The sequence below is a fragment of the Rutidosis leptorrhynchoides genome, chromosome 2 (assembly GCF_046630445.1).
Source record: "Rutidosis leptorrhynchoides isolate AG116_Rl617_1_P2 chromosome 2, CSIRO_AGI_Rlap_v1, whole genome shotgun sequence".
Classification (NCBI taxonomy): domain Eukaryota; kingdom Viridiplantae; phylum Streptophyta; class Magnoliopsida; order Asterales; family Asteraceae; genus Rutidosis; species Rutidosis leptorrhynchoides.
The window spans coordinates 432,669,329-432,690,156 of NC_092334.1; positions in this window are offsets into that span (position 1 = coordinate 432,669,329).

A 20,828-nucleotide genomic window follows, 5' to 3' on the forward strand; every position below is an offset into this window, starting at 1 on the left:
TTCCAAAATATATATATACTTTGAGTTGTGATCGACACCGAGACCGGTACACGGGTCACAATACGTATTAAGTAATTCGAATATTATATATATCTAATTTATATATGAATATATTGAATCATTGAACCATCGGACTATTGGACTGATAACTTTGGACAATTAAAATAAATTAAATTAAAATATTGATTATAACATATGAAACTAAATAATTCTTCAAGCTTGCCACTTGATTTCATCTTAAACCTCATTTGTATCTCGACAATTACAATGCGTGTTCAAATCTTTCATGATTCTTGAAAACCCCTCAATCGAGAGGATGAACCAACCGCGTTTCATCTACGGAAGAAAAGACTTATGCTCCTGTAAGACTCTCGGAGACTGAGTCAACGTTTAACACGCAGCAGTGTTAATTTCTTTAGTGTTATTATTACCCAAAATAACTTTGCAATCCCTTTTCAAATTAGCCAATTTTGTCACAGCTCCAGCAAGTTAACCTCAACTTCTCAGAAAGGTTAGTTTCGATATATATACACGTTATTCTTTCGCTGTCGTTACCGGAGAATCTTTAATATTCCATCATCAGCGTTTAACCATCTAAAAACACAATTCTCCTGAAACCACCTCAGTTTGATAACCGATGACCCAGATCCGTTAACTTTGAGAATGCTGACGAAGCAGCATGTTGTAGATGGTCTTAATAGCCAAAAGTTGATGATAAAGAACGGAGTATTGGAAACACACAATAGAAAATTTAGTACCAAAAAGCAGATTATGTGAAACTATGAAGTAAGCCGTGGACAAATCACAAAGAATAAGTTTGACTTCAAAGAATTTAAAAGATTCAGTGCCTGCTGAAATCCTTAGTACATACCCTACTCCTTACTCTAAAACCTTTGCTGACACTATTCTTCATCATCATCCTTCGGCATTAGAAGTTCCAAGATATTATCATATCTTTCATTATAAATATCCTCAATGTTTCTGAAGATATTTTTATAACTATTTTTATCGGAAATCATCTATCTTCTCGCGCTACCTGTATCACATCATAAAAGAAACTGTGTTAGTTTCTAAATTCTGAAACCTCCGAATTTAAAATATGAATGTTTTGAAGTAGTGTTAGGAACTGATGCATGAATTAGTATAATATAATGAAACTTGATCAACTTCATTATATTACAGTAAGTCATGATAAGTTTCTAATGAAATGTGATGATTCACAGTACCGTCATCATGTGCCATGTTACACGGCTCTCACATTCTATCCAATTCCCAAACGTATTAGGAACATATCGTCTTGATAGTTCTATTTTTCCAGGGTATTCTGGTAATTTAACAAATCAAAATCGTACCAATACCCTTTCTATCTTAGAGCATTAGCTATGTTCATCCCAAATCTCATACCTACGAATTTCGGACCATTGCTCGTTTGACTCAAGGACGGGAAGAAGGAAGACGAAGGGGGTAATTTTATAAGTGAAATATCCGACAAAGAAATCACAACAGATTTGCCGCATTAAATCAAAGGAGATCCTGTTTCCTAAATCGCCGAAGAACCAAATCTTATTACGAGAGATTTTCCTTAAATCTCGTGAATTCCGGAAATCAATCATAACCACGTCATCAGTTAAAACGATATCATATTTACTCATTTCACTCTTTTGTGATAGCTTCGCTCGTACGCTTCACATGATCGAAATGTTTTATCTATATCTATCAATAATGATAAAACTCCGTTATTACCTCATATTCGTCATGAAAACATTCCTATTGTTATTTGTAACAATCTCTACTAAATTTCGGGGACGAAATTTCTTTAACGGGTGGGTACTGTAACGACCCAGAAATTTCCGACCAAATTTAAACCCTAAACTCTATATGTTTCCGACACGATAAGCAAAAACCCTAATGTTGAGTCTAGAAAGTCTGAAATCTATATTCGGATAACTAGTTACCCTTTAACTATGCCTGACGATTCACGAACAACTATTTGTAAATAGTTACATATATATATTTAAATATATATATATATATTATATATATAAAAATATATATAAACATTACTTATAAATATATAATATTAATATAACTAGAATTATTAATAGTATTATTAACATGATGATTATTATTATTTATAATATTATCATCATTATTAGTAATTAAAGTTATCATTATTGATGTTATTACTATCATCGTATTATTATCATTATTATTATTTTATACCAAGTATTCATATAAATGTTAATAATATTATTATCATTAATATATTGATAATTATTAACATTAATTAGATTTAAATTATATGAACAAATATATAAATGGATATATATATAAAAAAAAAAAAAAACCGAATATATATATAGAAGCATACATATACATATACACGATATAGGAATGCAGATACATTATACGAAATACCTATATAAAATACAGATATATTTATATAATTACATATACTGTTATACAAATACAGTATTACTAAACAGATACGTATACCTAGATAAATATACAACTGTGTGTTCTATTTCCTTTCACAATCTGGCATATTGGAATTATACTCTTGTCTAGTCGATCTTATATCAGATTCCCTCAATTATATAACAATTTATATCACACTTTAGGTTATTTAATTTTATCTTCTGTACGAATTGTGATCCCTGTCGATTTCACTTTGCTACAAAACAAATACAAACGAATCTAATACTGTGCTTGATTGAAATACTGTGTTAATTGCTTTCCTTCTTCAACCCTCTTGTATATTATATATATATATATGTACTACTAGATATATATGTATATGTGCCCCAACTCGTCTTCTATATTCACCTTCAACCTCCATTCATTATCATTTTACTCTTTCGGTACACACCATATAACACCAACCATAAACTTCACCATAAACGAACCACCATAGCTGGTATGTTTCAGATTTCGATCATCAATACTTGAAACCATATCAGCTGTATTTTTGCTACTGCTATTATTCCATCACCAACGATCACCCAAACAATCACCTTGCTCGATCACCTGCACTTCTCTCTCGTTAACCACAACACAACACCATCGCACACCTTACTTGTATCTTTTCTTTCTATTTTACTTGAGTAGCCTGGAAGAACCAAGAACAAACACCATTCCAACCCATCTTCTCGACACCACTATAACCATCTTTTTTTCGTTATGGTTGCTGTTCAATCAGACCCAAAAACCATCACCTTCTATCTCGTGATCAATACAAACTCAAACTGGAACCATAAACTACTTTCAATATCAATCACTTTATGTTTCCTTCATTCATGAACCAAACCCACCATTTTGTCTATTCACTTTGCAAACTTTCATCTTATCTTATCAACCAGCCTACACATCCATCCGCCATTTTCACCAACCAAAATCACATACAATCACAAGGGTAAACCCTTTAAAACCCATGAAAAATTCATATGTTTTTTTTTAAACCTTCTGTTGCGGACTGATACTTGATTGAAGTCATCATCAAAACTGACACCCATAACTATTACTACAGACCGCTACTACTTCTATTTTTTTTCTTGTTTTGCGTAAAGAAACAAGGAGGAAAAAAGATAAGAAATGTGACTAGTCTAAAGTTGCCATCATGTTTATAATACATATATATACAGCGTTTTTTTTTTATGAACAAGTGAGTCAAGATGTGGATTTATGGCAGACAAAAGTGGGTTATTCAAAAGAGGCGTACCATTTTTTTTTTCCTTTTAAACGTGGAATTCCACTTGACCTAATAAAGTTTGTATAAAGATGTTAGAGTTGGAGGTGGAGGACCCTATGAAGTGTGTTACTGTCAACCTAAACCGAAACCAGCATGATGGACTCTTTATAAACCTTTATCTATGCAACTTGAATCCTTTGTAACCCATAAAAACTGGAAATTTTGTTACGGAGTATCTATTATTTTAAACCTGGGCCATCGATAACCTGTTTTATAATGGGCCGAAGATTTGCTGTGATTGGGCCGTAAAACTTGGCCTGCTGCTGAGATTTTGCACGTGACAGACATCTGAGATATATAGATATTAAATACATACAATTTCGGAAAAACAGACATAGATTGATGGTTAAAGGGTAGTGTTGTGGTAGCTAGTGGTCATGGGTTCGAGTCCCAGTTCTGACGGTTCTTTTTTTTCAAGTTTTAAGAGGTAGTTATCTATTTATTCATTATTATTAGTATTTTATTTAATATTATGATTATTATTATTATTACTTTTATTTCTATCATTTTATTATTATAATTATTAACATATAACATTTTTATCATTTTATTATTAGTATGATCTTTATTATTAAAAATATTATCATTTTTATTATTATCATTACTATTAATATTTTTAATGAACAAATGTTATCTATATAAAATTATATAACAGGTCAACTAATATTACATATTAATATATTTTGTTTTACTAATATATTACTATTTATGTTAATAAAACTCTAATTAAATTATATATCATATATTTATTTTAAGTATAATTGTATTTAAAAATACTAAATTTTAATAAATTATAAAAATATAAGTAAACTTAGTTGATTAATTGAGATATGTGTTAATATATATATTTATACATGATATAGGTTCGTGAATCCGAGGCCAACCCTACACTTATTCAATGATGTTAATGATGTTATATGTATTTTTACTACAAAATACAGTATGGTGAGTATATAGTCCCACTTTTAAACTCTAAATATTTCGGGATGAGAATACATGTATTTTATGTTTTACGTTATGGACACAAGTAACTGAAAAATATATTCTACGTTGAGTTGTACCACTGGCATACTTCCCTGTAGCTTGGTAACTATTATTTACAGCGGTATTGTAAACGCGAATCCTGTTGATAGATCTATCGGGCCTGACAACCCCAACCGGACTGGACGACCAGTATTCAACGGTTGCACAGTACTTCGTTTCGTGACTATACTTGGTACAGTGTAGTAAGATTTCATAATAAAGGGAATATGCGACGTGATTAAATGTTAAGTATGGTTACCAAGTGCTCAACCACTTAGAATATCTTTATAAAAATATTTACATATGAAATCTTGTGGTCCATAGTTATAACACTGTTAGCATCAAACCTATATATCTCACCAACTTTATGTTGACGTTTTAAAGCATGTTATTCTCAGGTACGAATTAAGTCTTCCGCTGTGCATTAACTCATATTAAAGATATTATTTGGAGTCGATCATCGCAATGGGACCAACTGTTGAAGACTTCGTCCGGGAGGATTAGTTCGGGTTTCTACATATATATACACCAATATACAATAATAATAAACGTACATAAATACACCGCAACGACAAGTCAACCTACAACCTAGGTGACTATCACTAAAACAACGTCCAAGTTCGCCTACTTACCTTAGGCACTAGCAATCTAAGGCACTAATTTACACGCGAAATAAGGCCCCACATCATCACACTTTGGACAAAAACAAGTCCTAGTTAGTCACTTACTCTAAGGCACTAACAAATCTCAATCCGACCCTTAATCCTACAAGTCCCGCAAACAACGCACAACCGCCAATAAGTCTAAGACTAGGCACATATTCCAAGGTCACCTAATTCCCTTAGACTATGCTCTGATACCACTTGTAACAACCCAACATTGATTTACCAAAAACACGACACAAAAAAAAAATCTGTGACTGCCCATCTGGACGGCGTCCAGAAATCAGGACGGCGTCCAGCTTTTACAACTGGGACGGCGTCCAAGGATTTGGGACGGCGTCCCAATGAACTAAAAAGTACTGATCAGTTTTTATTTACACGCGAGTGGAAAACCCGCTTCCCGACACTTTTAAACGTAACCAATTTCACAATATGTCATATTAAGTAAAACTAAGAAATTTCCACCATAAAAACAAGTTTTACAACACCGAGCCCACAATGACCCGTTTTACAAATAATGTAGCGATTTCGACCCATTTATCTCTTTAGACGGATTAGGACTCTATAACCCAACCCAATACCAAGAGCATAATCTCGGGGACTACCAAATCCACAATCCGCGTCCATATAACCAAAAGCTACCCCTTCGAGCCCAAGCGCTCCTATGCCTCTAGTCTAACAACTAGCTAGCTTCATAACAAAATACCTGTAAAAAGGTAAACAACGAGAGGGGTAAGCATAAATCTTAGTGAATGCAATAATTATACACATACATATATAATATACCAACTTGCAAACACTTACACACATACCGCATACATGCTAGCAACACGATTAGCTTATCATCACAATTACAAGCTATAACCTCCAATAATCAAGCTAGCATAACAAAAGCATATATAATATGAACAAATATAATATGCTTACGCTACAACACAAATAACCATGGTTAACCAATAGTACAAGGGAACGGCGCTCGCGAAAACGCCATCGGTGTTCATAACATCCGTTAGGGCACTTAACACCTCGCACCACTAACCCCTAGGGTGGTACCTTAACACCTCGGCACATCACCCCGAGTGGCATCTTAACACCTCGATGCAACACTCATTATTTAACGGAGTGGTGTCTTAACACCTCGACACTACACTCCTAGGTGGCATCTTAACACCTCGATGCTACACCCGAGTGGCATCTTAACACCTCGATGCTACACTCTTCACGTGAAACATGGTGTCTTAGCACCTCGACACTACACATTTCACGCTACAACAAATAGATATATTATATACCTACACATATAATTATTCCACTCACCTCGAAATGCCCGCACAAGTCATAAACGTAAATCGCCTCCAAAAGCAACCGAGCAAACCTTTTACCTATAATACGCATATAGATATACAAACAATCAACATACATTCTCTACAAGAGAATTCGACTTCAACACCCTTAACCAAGGGTTTACACCTATCACCACAAACCGCCCATTTAGACACATAAAGTGGACTTCACCAATTACCACTACGGGTGGTAATTCCGACCCATCCAACAAGTACAATTTAACCAAAATTATATTTGACACCATATAAACTAATCTAGGTCTTAACCAAAATTGCTTATCATCCAATTAATCCAAAATTAAAGTCATTACCAAATTTGACCCATCTAAGTCAACCTATTTTGACATAAGTCCCAAAAACATCTTTAATCACTAACGGCTAGTGACTAACTTTCCAAAATACCATTTAACACTTGAATCAAACATTTATATACTTGGTTCATCAAATCTTGACCCATAACTTAGTTTGACACCGAATCAAGCTTACTTGACCCAAAATACCCATTCGACCTAGATTAGGGTTTACACCCAAAAATCAAGTCAACACAAGTGTTCTAAGGTTTAACTAACACATGCAAGGTCCAAACTAACAATTCCATCAATTGAAACCCTAAGTCACCAATTCGGGTTTACATACATGAATCTTCCCCAAAAACCCCCAAACTTCACAATAAATGGGTTATAACTCTAACTAGCACAAACTTTAACTCAAACAATAATCTTAACAAAGAAATTCGGATTTAGAGCTTACCAACACTACCACCACGTAGCCGTGAATGAGGTGAACAACTTTAACTCTTGAGACCGGACCCGAATCACACTTCTTCTTCTCCAAATCCCCAACTCTCTCTCGCTAGAACCTCTCTCTCTCACTAGGGTTTGATGAGAGTGTTTGAGAAGGTGAAATGGGGATAAGAATGAGAGTGGATCAGTTTTAATGGCTCAAAACCGACCCCCAAGTGAAAAGACTCAAATACCCTCTTTTAAAACCTTTAAAATACAGCTGCTGGCCTGTCAGGCACTTTGGACGGCGTCCAAAATGGCCGGACGGCATCCTACCCTTCATTATTGGACGGCGTCCCAAAGTCTGGACGGAGTCCCAATGAACTGAGCCTGAAACTGAACTTGTTTTGGTCGTAACTTTCAAACCGTAGCTCCGTTTTTGATGAACCAAATATCGTTGGAAATGTAATGAGATTTACTATCCAATGGTAAGGTTTTAGAACATCAACTCTAATTTTATTTGGGATCCAAATATACGCTTACATGCCTCGTATTTCGAATGACGCTCGAAATAACGTGTAACTGAAAAACGGGTGTTACAACTTATTGGGTAGATTTAAGTAAGGGCTGGTTTAAGTCATAAATGGGAATTTAACGCACTACAATACAAACTAAGCTTATAAATCTTTATGGATGACTGAGAACTATTAGAGATTCTAATTTGTCTACAAACCTTTAGATTTTACTAAACCATTTCAAGAAAAGGATTCGAAACACAACCACTCACTTGGGTGATACACTAAGGTATTAAGAAAGGTTAGATATTCTATATATAAGGCTATGCTACTTTATTCATGCGCCCAAGGTATGCATTGCATCCAAGATGGGCCGTTTATATCCTTAAACCGGATAAAGTGTCGGGAGTTGAGCATAGTCCATCTGATCAGAATCTTCAAAGCCTAGTTCCTCGTGACATGCTAATCGAAAAACCGCTTAGTAGGGAATCTAGTGTTCACACCAAGGTATATCTATCCAAAGAATGTCTCGCAATCATCCCGACACTACGTTATCTTAAATCATGGTGAACCGCGTTTTCTCTGTCGTTAGCTGTTGCATGCTAGCTAGCTTATTTTAATTATATTACTTTAATATTTTAAATACAATTATAAATCAAATTAACCCAACTATTGCCTTTACACAATTTGATATTCCGGATAAAAGTGGTGTCAAAAATAAACCGGTTGAACTTGGTTGTTGGATTTTCCGAACAGTCGCCAATTTATTGGGACCAAAAGGATCCTGCCTCTCCACACAAGGTGTACCTGGCCACTAGTCTTGGATACTAGATTGTGTATAAACCCAATCTTAGTTACTAAATTATCTAGATAAGCTCCGTTTCAAATTCGACCGCTCGAGGAACGACCCTAGGTCATATTTGCCCTTGCTAACCCATATGAAGGAATAATAGATTTAGGCCCAGCATATATAAATTAAACAATCAGCTTCTTCTGTTGATATCCTGAATTTACGTTTTGCGACCTAACGACACCGCATAAATAAACTGTCCTATTTGGACATATCATGTAGCAATATAAATTTCCTTTGGCGTAGCCACATTAACACCATTATGGAAAATTTGAACCTTCTAAAATGTGTTCAACTCGTGTTGAGGACACATCCTTAGCATTTTACCGAAACAGGTCCAAGCCTCATAAAGTGTTTTCGATGGCTTTTGGACAAAGTGATTGATCTCACTATGTAATCGTGCGGTCTTAGAAGCTGAAAGAATCTCTGCAAAAATCTGTCACTCATCTCATCCCATGTTGTAATCTCACCTTCAGCTAGTGACTCTAACCAATCTTTCGCATCACCTTTTAAGGGCCATGGAAAAACCCTCAAATAAACCACTGAATCTTATATTGCCTTCAATTTGAACAAGTTGCAGATTCCCTTAAAAGTTCGGAGATGCTTGTTAGCGTCCTCCTTTGGTGTCCCACTGAATTGGCACTGATTAGAAATATGTAGAAACTGCCCCTTAATCTTAAAATCATCCAGCACATTAAGTTGTGTAATTGCATGACCGTTATCGGTTCTCGTAGCCTTCATCAAAGCCTCAATCATTTGATTTTTGTCACCCATCTCTTCTTCTACCTTAGTAATAAACTCAGAATCTGAAATATGTAAGGGTAATGCAGCAAAACCCTCTAAAAATTGTCTGCTCTTCCTTAACCTTGTTGCGTGTTTGATAAACTCTTGGAGGTTAAGAAAACAAATTCACAACATCTGGTTTGTCAACACATTGTTTCATACACTAACCTGCAATCACAACACAATAAACAAACGCGTCTACGCAAAACAAAAATTAAAAAATATATATAAAACAATTAACTTTTGCAAGTTTTAGATTCTCATAAGAGGATCGAATGACTAAAAGCTAACTTAAAATCCTAATTAAAGCTGCTCCCCGGCAGCGCCGCCAAAAAGTTGATGTGTGAAATCTACTTATAAAATTAACTAGCAAAACACTTAACAATTATTACACAAAGTCAAGCAACTAATCCCGATCGTATAGTAATTAATAAGAAAAAGACCAGTTCGTTTCACATAGAGCAGTTAATTAAGACTTTAAAGACTAATACTTATCCTAAGTAAATATGGAGTTTTGAATTGAAATTAATTAAACTAAGTAAAACGAAATTAAACTAAACGAAAATACCAGATGAGAGAAACAATGTTTACTTTAATGTTCAACAAATGACTAGGATTGCTCTTTTATAATTAAACTCGTTAATTAAAGTTATAAGTAAATAGTTATCAATCTCACAATGTCAATAACTAAATCTAATGAATTCAGTCAATTCACATTAACATCATTCATCGATTTTACCCTGTTCAATCGATGAGACTCTTCATTGGCCAAGCTCGCGTAAAACATAGCATATTAAGATCACTCAAAAAAGTTTACACAATTGTGTTGTTACAACACCATTCAATTACCACCTACACTCACATGTAGATGTCTAAATCACTAAGTGTTAAAGTATGAACTACTTATCACCAATTACCTCACAATAACTAGTCAATAGCCCATATAGTTGAATTAAAGCATATAAACAATCACAACAGTGGATCTATGGAAGAACATAATTAATTAAACATAATAACATCAATAATCATAATATAAAACAATCCACATCATATGTGTAACGACCCGTCAAAATCGCTATTGACACGGTACATTATTCATTGATTTCATAGTGAGATTTTAACCTCTATATGATATGTTTTGAATAAAAATATTGCATTCATTAAAATAAGTGACTTTTTAAACATAGAAAGTCATACACATGTGGGCAATTACTTAGGTATAAGTAAATCTCCAGAAATACATAAGTCTTTATCTTACAGGTTGACATCACAGTCAAATTATTTATTATACAACATAGTTTTGTTTCGAATGTAATAAACTTTAAACAAAGCATGAGAGATTCCATGCAAGCAATAAGCACATCATAGCGGAAGCAGTCTAAGGACCTGAGAATAAAACATGCTAAAAAGGTCAACACGAATGTTGGTGAGTTATAGGTTTAATTACTCGAGTCATAAGTATATAAAAATGGACCACAAGATTTCATCAAAAGTTTATCAATAGATTCTACGTAACAGAGCACCCTGGTAACTAAACTTAACGCTATAATAATAATTACCCCTATTGTTTTAATACACGCAAACCAACGTGTCGTAAACTCAAGTAACATATGTCCGTTAAAAGGCTAACGCTCTAGATCGGATGGGGATGTCAAGCCCTTTGGATCCATATACAATTACTCGCGCCCACCAGTCCACATCCTATGTACTGGTAGTTACTAGTTACCAAAGCTAAGGGATTTTCGTTTAAACTCAGTATAGAATTAAGTATATACTTTTGTCCATTGCGTATAAAATAAAGTGCATGTATTCTCAGTCCAAAAATATATAAAGCATTTAAAATGGGATCTATAAACTCACAGTTCAATATTGAGATTCAATATTGTAGGTAAATTGCGTATACGTAATGATAGTAGACGACTGAACGGTTGGCCTTGGATTCATGAACAATACCCCCGAACAATACCCAATATTTTCTTAGTTATAATCGGTTTGAAACCCGTAATTAAAACACCCGCGTATGCACTCGTTGTAATATCTTTCTCATTTGATCTTAAAATAATAATAATAATAATAATAATAATAATAAAAATAATAATAATAATAATAATAATAATAATAATAATAATAATAATAATAATAATAATAATAATAATAATAATAAGGAGGATGATAAATATGATACAGAGTAATATGTGAATCAGTTTTTGTGATTCCCACAGAACCGATCGAACATATAAATAGATATAATAATTATAATTTAAATAATATAATAATATAAATAAAAATATTATTAATCATACAGAGTGAATGTAGATAGATGGATATATATATATATATATATATATATATATATATATATATATATATATATATATATATAGACTTATAGACAGATGGATGTATGAAGTATCAACTTCATTTTAATCTCCACATGCATAAAAAGCCAATCAAACATATTTGTCCTAGTTCACCTAACCATACCCGTGATTTTATTACTTTATATATATATAATGGATCTAATAATATAATAATAATAATTAATAAATATAAAATATATAAATATAAAAAATGTATGACATAAGACCAAAATGTATCATTTCTTCTTTTTGCTTTTGCTTTTGCTTTTCGTGAACTAGTATTCATTTTCAATTTTTAATTTAATATATAATTTTTATATATAATAAATATAATAATAATATTAATAATAATAAAAATATAATAATCTAAATAAAAAGAAAAATAAACGAGTGGCTGTTATTGTATGAGAATTCTGCCAAGGGTAAGTGTCGATCCCAGCCGGTTCCAAAGTCAATCACGCATGCCCGTAACATGTCATCTAATGTTGGTATAGTTCTTTCACTTTGACCATCTGTCTGTGGGTGATAAGCGGTGCTCATATCTAATCGAGTTCCCAATGCTTTTTGTAATGACTGCAAAAAATGTGATACGAATCGGGTGTCACGATCACATATGATGGAGATAGGTACACCATGCCTGAAAACTATTTCCTTCAAATTTAAGCGTGCTAATCTCTCCATACTGTCTGTCTCCTTTATTGGTAGAAAGTGAGCTGACTTAGTGAGGCGGTCAACTATCACCCAAATAGTATCGTGACTACTTGCAGTTCTTAGCAATTTCGTAATGAAATCCATGGTTATTCTTTCCCATTTCTACTGAGGAATTTCTAGTTGTTGCAGTAATCCTGACGGCTTTTGGTGCTTAGCTTTGACCTTCGCACATGTCAAACATTTGCTTACATAAGTAGCAATTTCTGTCTTCATATTAGGCTACCAATAGAACTTCTTAAGATCGTGGTACATTTTTTCGTTTCTCGGGTGAATTGAGTACCTCGTTTTGTGCGCTTTATCCAGTACTAGTTGCCTTAGGTTACCATGTTTTGGTACCCATATCCTACCAGCAAAATATAGGGTTCCATCAGCTTTTACTTCAAGTTGTTTTTCTAACCCTTTGCTCATTTCGCCTTTTACATTTTCTTCTTTTAAAGCTTCTAACTGTGCTGCTTGAATTTTTTTTGTGAGATCAGTTTGAATTGTAATGTTCAAAGCTTGGACCCTAAGAGGTTTTACTCTTTCTTTTCGACTTAGGGCATCAGCTACAACATTAGCCTTTCCGGGGTGATAACGGATTTCACAATCGTAATCGTTCAATAACTCTACCCAGTGACATTGCCTCATATTGAGTTGTTTTTGATCAAAAATATGCTGAAGACTCTTATGGTCGGTGTACACTGTACACTTGGTTCCATATAGATAGTGTCTCCATATTTTGAGTGCAAAAACTACTGCTCCAAGTTCTAAATCATGCACCGTATAGTTCATTTCATGAATTTTTAGTTGTCGTGAGGCGTATGCAATAACTTTTGTGCCTTGCATTAATACACATCCTAAACCTTGGTGCGAAGCGTCACAATAGATCACGAAATCATCATTTTCTTCCGAAAATGACAAAATGGGTGCAGACGTTAACTTCTTCTTTAATAGTTGAAATACGGATTCCTGTTCCGTTGACCAATCATACTTATTTCTCTTTTGAGTCAATGCAGTTAAGGGTTTGGCGATTTTAGAGAAATCTTGAATGAATCTTCGGTAGTAGCCAGCAAGACCTAAGAATTGGCTGATTTGTGTTGGAGTCTTCGGTGTTTTCCATTTACTAATGGCTTCGATCTTGGCAGGGTCAACTTTAATTCCATGTTTACTGATAACATGGCCCAAAAATTGTACTTCTTGTAACCAGAAATCACACTTTGAAAATTTTGCGTACAGTTCTTCTTTCTTGAGTATTTCTAGTACCAGTCTTAAGTGTTGCTCATGTTCTTCCTTGTTCTTTGAGTAAATCAATATGTCATCAATAAAAACAATGAAATTTTTTTCTAAATACGGTCTACAGACGTGATTCATTAGATCCATGAATACTGCTGGAGCATTAGTCAAACCAAAAGGCATGACTAAAAACTCATAGTGACCGTAACGGGTTCTGAACGCGGTTTTAGGAACATCTTCTTCCTTCACTCTCAGCTGATGGTATCCGAAGCGTAGATCAATCTTAGAATAAACACTTGATCCTTGCAATTGGTCAAACAAATCATCAATCCTCGGTAATGGGTACCGATTCTTGATCGTTAATTTGTTTAATTCTTGGTAATCTATGCACATTCTCATAGATCCATCCTTCTTCTTGACGAACAGAATAGGAGCACCCCAAGGTGAAAAACTAGGACGAATAAATCTATGGTCCGATAATTCTTGTAACTGGTTTTGTAATTCTTGCATTTTTGAAGGTGCAAGTCTATATGGAGATCGGGCTACAGGTGCGGCTCCTGGTACGAGATCAATCTGGAATTCTACACATCTGTGTGGAGGTTGTCAAGGAAATTCTTCTGGAAATACTTCAGGATATTCTCTTAAAACCGGTACGTCGTCGATGCTTCTTTCTTCGGTTTTAATTTTCTTCACGTGTGCTAAAATGGCATAACAACCTTTTCTTATAAGTTTCTGGGCCTTCATACAGCTGAAAGGTTCAGCTTCGAGTTACTCTTCTCCCCATAAATCACTAATGACGTTTCATCCTTACGAGGGATGCAGATCGCTTTCTCAGCACAAACAACTTCCGCTCTTATTTTGGACATCCAGTCCATGCCAACGATTACGTCAAAACTTTCTAATTCTATGGGTATTAAATCGATTTTGAATGTTTCACCAGCAAGGTTTATCTCACAACCATGGCAAATTTTATCGGCTTTTATCCATTTACCATTAGCTAATTCAATAGTATATTTATCGTCTAGAGGTAATGATGAATATTTCAATTTAGAACTAAAGTCTTCACACATATAACTTATATCAGCAACAGTATCAAACATAATAGAAGCTAGTTGATTATTAACAGTAAACGTACCTGTAACAAGATCAGGGTCCTCACGCGCTTCACTGACATTAATATTAAATGCCCTCCCATGTGCGGGTTCTTTGTTCTTCTCCTTATCAGGGTATTGATTTATAAAGTGACCAGGCTTCCCGCATCCAAAACATTTCTTGACATCGATCAGTTTTGTCTTCACTCCAGAAACAGTGGCATAACAATCTTTCGCCACATGTCCTTTCTTGTTGCATTTATCACAGACCACCTGACAATAACCTGAATGGTGGGTGTAACATCTTTTGCAGAACAAATGGGGTCTCTTGTAGTTTGGACTAGAAGTTGCCCCATCTTGTTTACCTTTAAAAATCTCTTGCTTCTTCAGGTGAGTACTTTTTCCCTTATAGTCTTCCCATTTCCTCTTTCCTTCAGTTATCTTGACTTTGGTAGTTGGTGCCTTAATCGAACTCTCCGTGATCTTGTCCATGAGTTGGTGTGCCATTCTCATGGCTTCCTGCATCGTATTCAGTTTGGACGATGTAACATTTCCTTTGATATTGATTGACAAACCGTTAATATACATCTCTATCTTTCGTTTATCGTTTGGTACTAATTCTGGACACAACAAAGCTAGTTCCATGAAATGTTTTTCATAGTTGGTGAGATTCGCACCTACAACCTTCAAATTACGTAACTCAGTTTTCATTTTTTTGATCTCGTTTCGAGGACAGTACTCCTCGATTAGCATCTTTTCCAATTTTTTTCCAAGAGATATCATATGCTGTATCTACACTTTCTGCTTTAGCATAATTATTCAACCAAGTAAGTGCACCATCCTGTAACGTGCACGAAGCATACTTTGACTTGTCTCCGTCCGCACAATTACTGATTTTGAAAACGGACTCCATCTTTTCGAACCATCGGGTTAGACAGAATGGTCCCTCAGTTCTACTAAACGTCTGTAGTTTGCATGCTTGAAAGGTTTTGTATGAGCATCCGTTTCGTGAGTTTGTATTCACGGATGCTGTTTCGGCTGCTGCTTTTGCTGCCTCGGCTGCAGCAATTCTTTCATTCACACGTTTCTCGACTAGTTCCTCAAACTCAGCATCCAACATTTGAGACATCTTATATGTTTAAATATAATTATGTGTTAAGCATACAGTTTCCAACAAGTAATGATAAGCAAAAATCGGTAAAAACGGATATGGTCATAGTCCAGACTCACTAATGCATCCTAGCAATTACCAGTTAGACACACTAATGCAAATTCTGGTTCCATATGGCCTCAAGCTCTGATACCAACTGTAACAACCCGTCAAAATCGCTATTGACGCGGTACATTATTCATTGATTTCATAGTGAGGTTTTGACCTCTATATGATATGTTTTAAATAAAATATTGCATTCATTAAAATAGGTGACTTTTTAAACATAGAAAGTCATACACATGTGGGCGATTACTAAGGTATAAGTAAATCCCTAGAAATACATAAGTCTTTATATTACAGGTTGACATCACAGTCAAATTATTTATTACACAACTTAGTTTTGTTTCGAATGCAATAAACTTTAAACAAAGCATGAGAGACTCCATGTAAGCAACAAGCACATCATAGCGGAAGCAGTCTAAGGACCTGAGAGTAAAACATGCTAAAAAGGTCAACACGAATGTTGGTGAATTATAGGTTTAATTAATCGAGCCATAAGTATATAAAAATGGACCACAAGATTTCTTCAAAAGTTTATCAATAGATTCTACGTAACTGATATTGCTCAATAACATCATATATATCTATCGCAATATCGTGTAAAATGCTCTAGAATCGAGGATAATGAAGGCGTTTCTACAAGTGATAATCCAAGATGCGCAAATTTGTATCGGAAGAGTGATTTACAAAGAGTTTTGATGATTTATGACATTGGTTGATCCCGATACGACTTAAGGTCTATTTAGTGCTCTAAAATGGTAAAACAAAGCTTCCAAGGTGTTAGGCTTCGTCCAAATAAAAGAGGATTGAAAAGAAAGCGAAACAGTGGATTTCAGCATATCTGGACGCCGTCCTGGGTTATAGGACGCCGTCCAGCCTCTTGAAACAGGACGCCGTCCTGGATTTGAAGACACCGTCTAGCTATTAAGGACGGGACGCCGTCCAGCCTTTTTGGACGCCGTCCCGTAGTAGGTTTCAGCCGACTTTTGTGCTTTTTACCTACTTTCTCCACTTTAAAACTACTGTTTTGAGGGACTGTTTCATAACTTACGAACCAGAGGGTACAGAGACGATTTTTAGGAGCAAAATTGGAGAACTCCAAGCTCTTGGAAGAACATCAAGCATCAAGACATCAAAGATCAAAACCTTCATCATCCAAGAACTCCTTGTTCTTGTAGGTTATTCCTTGTTCTAAAACAATAATTTCAGTTGTTAATCTGATTGTTATGTTGTCTGTTACCATGATTGTTGGCTAGTTTCTATAATGTTTGTCTAGATTAATAACCAAGGTATTGGATGTAATCTTATTGATTGAATGTATTATGTGTGATAGATTAAAGCTTGAATTAAGAACCATGCTTATTGCTGTTAAAATCATTTGTATATAGTTAATTGATATGTTGTTCATAAAGAGAACTCTTGTTGATGTATCATATTGATTTACAATCAACTTGTCTTAGATTGATTGTTTACTAAACCTGACCAAGGGGGTAAACTAGATTAAAATGGTTAAACAAAATAGGAATGAATTGTGTAGAGCGAACGCAAAGACAATTGTTATTCAAGTCTTTGATCTAGCTAATCAACTAGTCACAAACGAAAAGGTCTAAGTAATAGGGAACCCTCACTTAGTAATTCTAGTTTGAGTACTCGCTAAAGAGAACTCTTGGCGGGTCGATTTAGGTTATTAGCATGCTTTTAATAGTTATTTGATTACAAATACAAGAACCATAGTGAAAAGGGAACCCTTGATCTTGTGATTGCGTTTGCGTGTTTATTCAAGAGAACTCTTAGTGAACCTATTAGATAACTTACACACATAATTATTCAATCAGGCCTTAATATCAAAACTTACATCCAATACCGAGGGTAAAATATCTAGATGAACATTTCATCTCTTTGATTTAAATCAAAACTATCTTACTTGCTTTCTTTGCATTTATTTTCATCTTATAAATTTAAAAGACCAAAAATATTGTTTTTACATTTAACCTTCTCTGATTTGGCTAAATCGTTAAATGGCCACCAAAACATAAAATTTGTACCTTTAAGTTTCATTTACTTAGTTAATCATAATATAGTTTCTAATTCTAGTTTGGCTAATACAACTGTCCTTGGAACGATACACGGAACTAAACCAGTTACTATACTACTACACGATCGGGTACACTGCCCGTTAGTGTGTAGAAATCTTTAATCGGTATTTTTCCATATTATTTTATACGACAATTTATACGACACTTCTCGCACATCAAGTTTTTGGCGCCGCTGCCGCGGACAGTTTTGTGTCAAAATAGAATTATTAACTGATTTGTGATTAAGTAGTTTCTTAATTATTTTAAATTTTTAATAGTCTTTGATTTTTAAACTTATAGAATCGGTATGTTTAATAGTTTTTGTTAGTTGTGTGATTGACAGTTTATAGGTCGCATATACCACATACCCGAAGTTCAGAATCTCCATTACTTACACCGTTTACAGAACCTGATAGAAAGCTTGGTAGGATTTCAAAAGAAGTACTTGAAATTTTTGAATCTTCATCAAAGCAAGAAACCTTTGATTCAGAATCAAGTACGACCAAGCCTCGATATTCAGACTTTGGTAAACCCGTTCAACCCCCAAATTTTGAAATGGAAGGAGAAAGACCGTTGGTACCACGACAATCAATGGCAGCAAAGATGAAAACAACCCGGACCGGACAAGGTAGTGCTATTACTCCACCTACTGGTGAGGTAACTTTTGAAATAAAAGGACCTATTCTTCAAATGATTAATAACAGGTGTCAATTTGGTGGTGGTCTGAATGAAGATGCAAACAAACATATTCGTCTCTTTCAAGAGATATGTCTTCTTTTTAAACTTAAACCAGAAACTGACCAGGCCATATTATTAAGACTTTTCCCTTGGACACTCCAAGGGGAAGCACGAAGTTGGTTAGATTCATTGGCCGAGGCTACGATAGAAACGTGGGATGGTATGTTGGAAAAATTTCTTAAGAAATATTTTCCAGCATCCAAGTCCGCGAGACTCCAACACGAAATTACCCAATTCTGTCAAAAGCCGATGGAAACCCTGTACGAAGCATGGAATCGATTTTCCAAAATGCTAAGAGGTTGTCCAAACCATGGTTTGGATACCTTTCAAAAGGTCCAAATCTTTTACAAAGGTTGTGATGTAGCAACCCGAATTTCAATTGACCAAGCGGCCGGTGGTTCTCTTATTTACAAAACCGAGCAAGAGGCTTATGAAATAATCGAGAAGCTAGCCGATTATTCTCATGAGTGGCATCAAGAACGCCCAATTACTCGTAATGCTCAAGTCCAAAGCGCCGGCGCCTATGATGACCTTAGTTCCCTAAGTGTTAAAATAGACGGTGTTGCTCGAACCATGGATAAAATCACCAAGGAAATTCATAGTATGAAAGTAGGTTGTGAATACTGTGGTGGTCTTCATTTAGGAAAAGATTGTAATGCCGGTTTAACAATGGCTCAAAAAGAAGAAGTGGCTTTCATAAGCCAAAGAAATAACAATCAATTTCAAGGAAGGGCCCAATTTAACCGGAACTTTAACAACCCCTACAACCCTCAAGGTCAAAATTCCAATTACCAACAAGGGTCAAGTAGTGGGTTCCAACAACAAACTCTGGATTTTTATCAAAAACCCCAACAGGAAGAAAAAAAGTCAAATTTGGAGAGTATGTTGGAAAAGTTGATTTCATCACAAACTCAGCTTGTCACAAATATAAACCAAACCAACGAGAAAACCGAACACCAGTTTCGAAATCAACAAGCCTCAAATCAGAATTTGGAGAAATAAATGAGTGGTTTAGCTAATTTACTTAGTGAGAGAAAACCAGGTAGTTTACCGGGCGATACAAATAAGAACCCTCGAAATGAGCACGCCAATGTTATCACCACACGGAGTGGTTTAGCATACGATGCTCCAAAAATGCCCAAAAATTCTGATTTTAGTGTTCCGTTGAACCGAAATGATGAACCGGTTAAGGAGCCGGAAAAAGTGGTTGAAAAGGAAGAACGGGAAAAACCCGTAGTGAAAGCATATCAACCACCGCTCCCATACCCAAGAAAACAACAACAAGAAAGGCTAGAGGCCGAAAGGTCAAAATTTCTAGATATGTTTAAACAAATTAACATAAATATGCCTTTCATTGATGTAATCTCAGGTATGCCCAAGTATGCTAAGTTCTTAAAAGACTTACTTACTAATCGAAAGAAAATGGAGGAACTTTCATCCGTCACCATGAATGCTAATTGTTCAGCAATTTTGATGAACAAAATACCAAAGAAATTAGCAGATCCTGGAAGTTTTACCATACCATGTCTCCTGGGAGATTTGGAATGCATTAAAGCATTAGCGGATTTAGGGGCTAGCATAAATTTAATGACTTATTCATTATATGTTAAGCTAAACCCCGGGGTACTAAAACCAACCCGAATGGCAATTCAACTAGCGGACCGCTCTGTTAAATTCCCTCGTGGAATTTTAGAGAATATGTTGGTAAAAGTAGGTACCCTAGTATTTCTGGATGACTTTGTAATTTTGGACATGGAGGAGGACACACGTGTGCCTCTTATA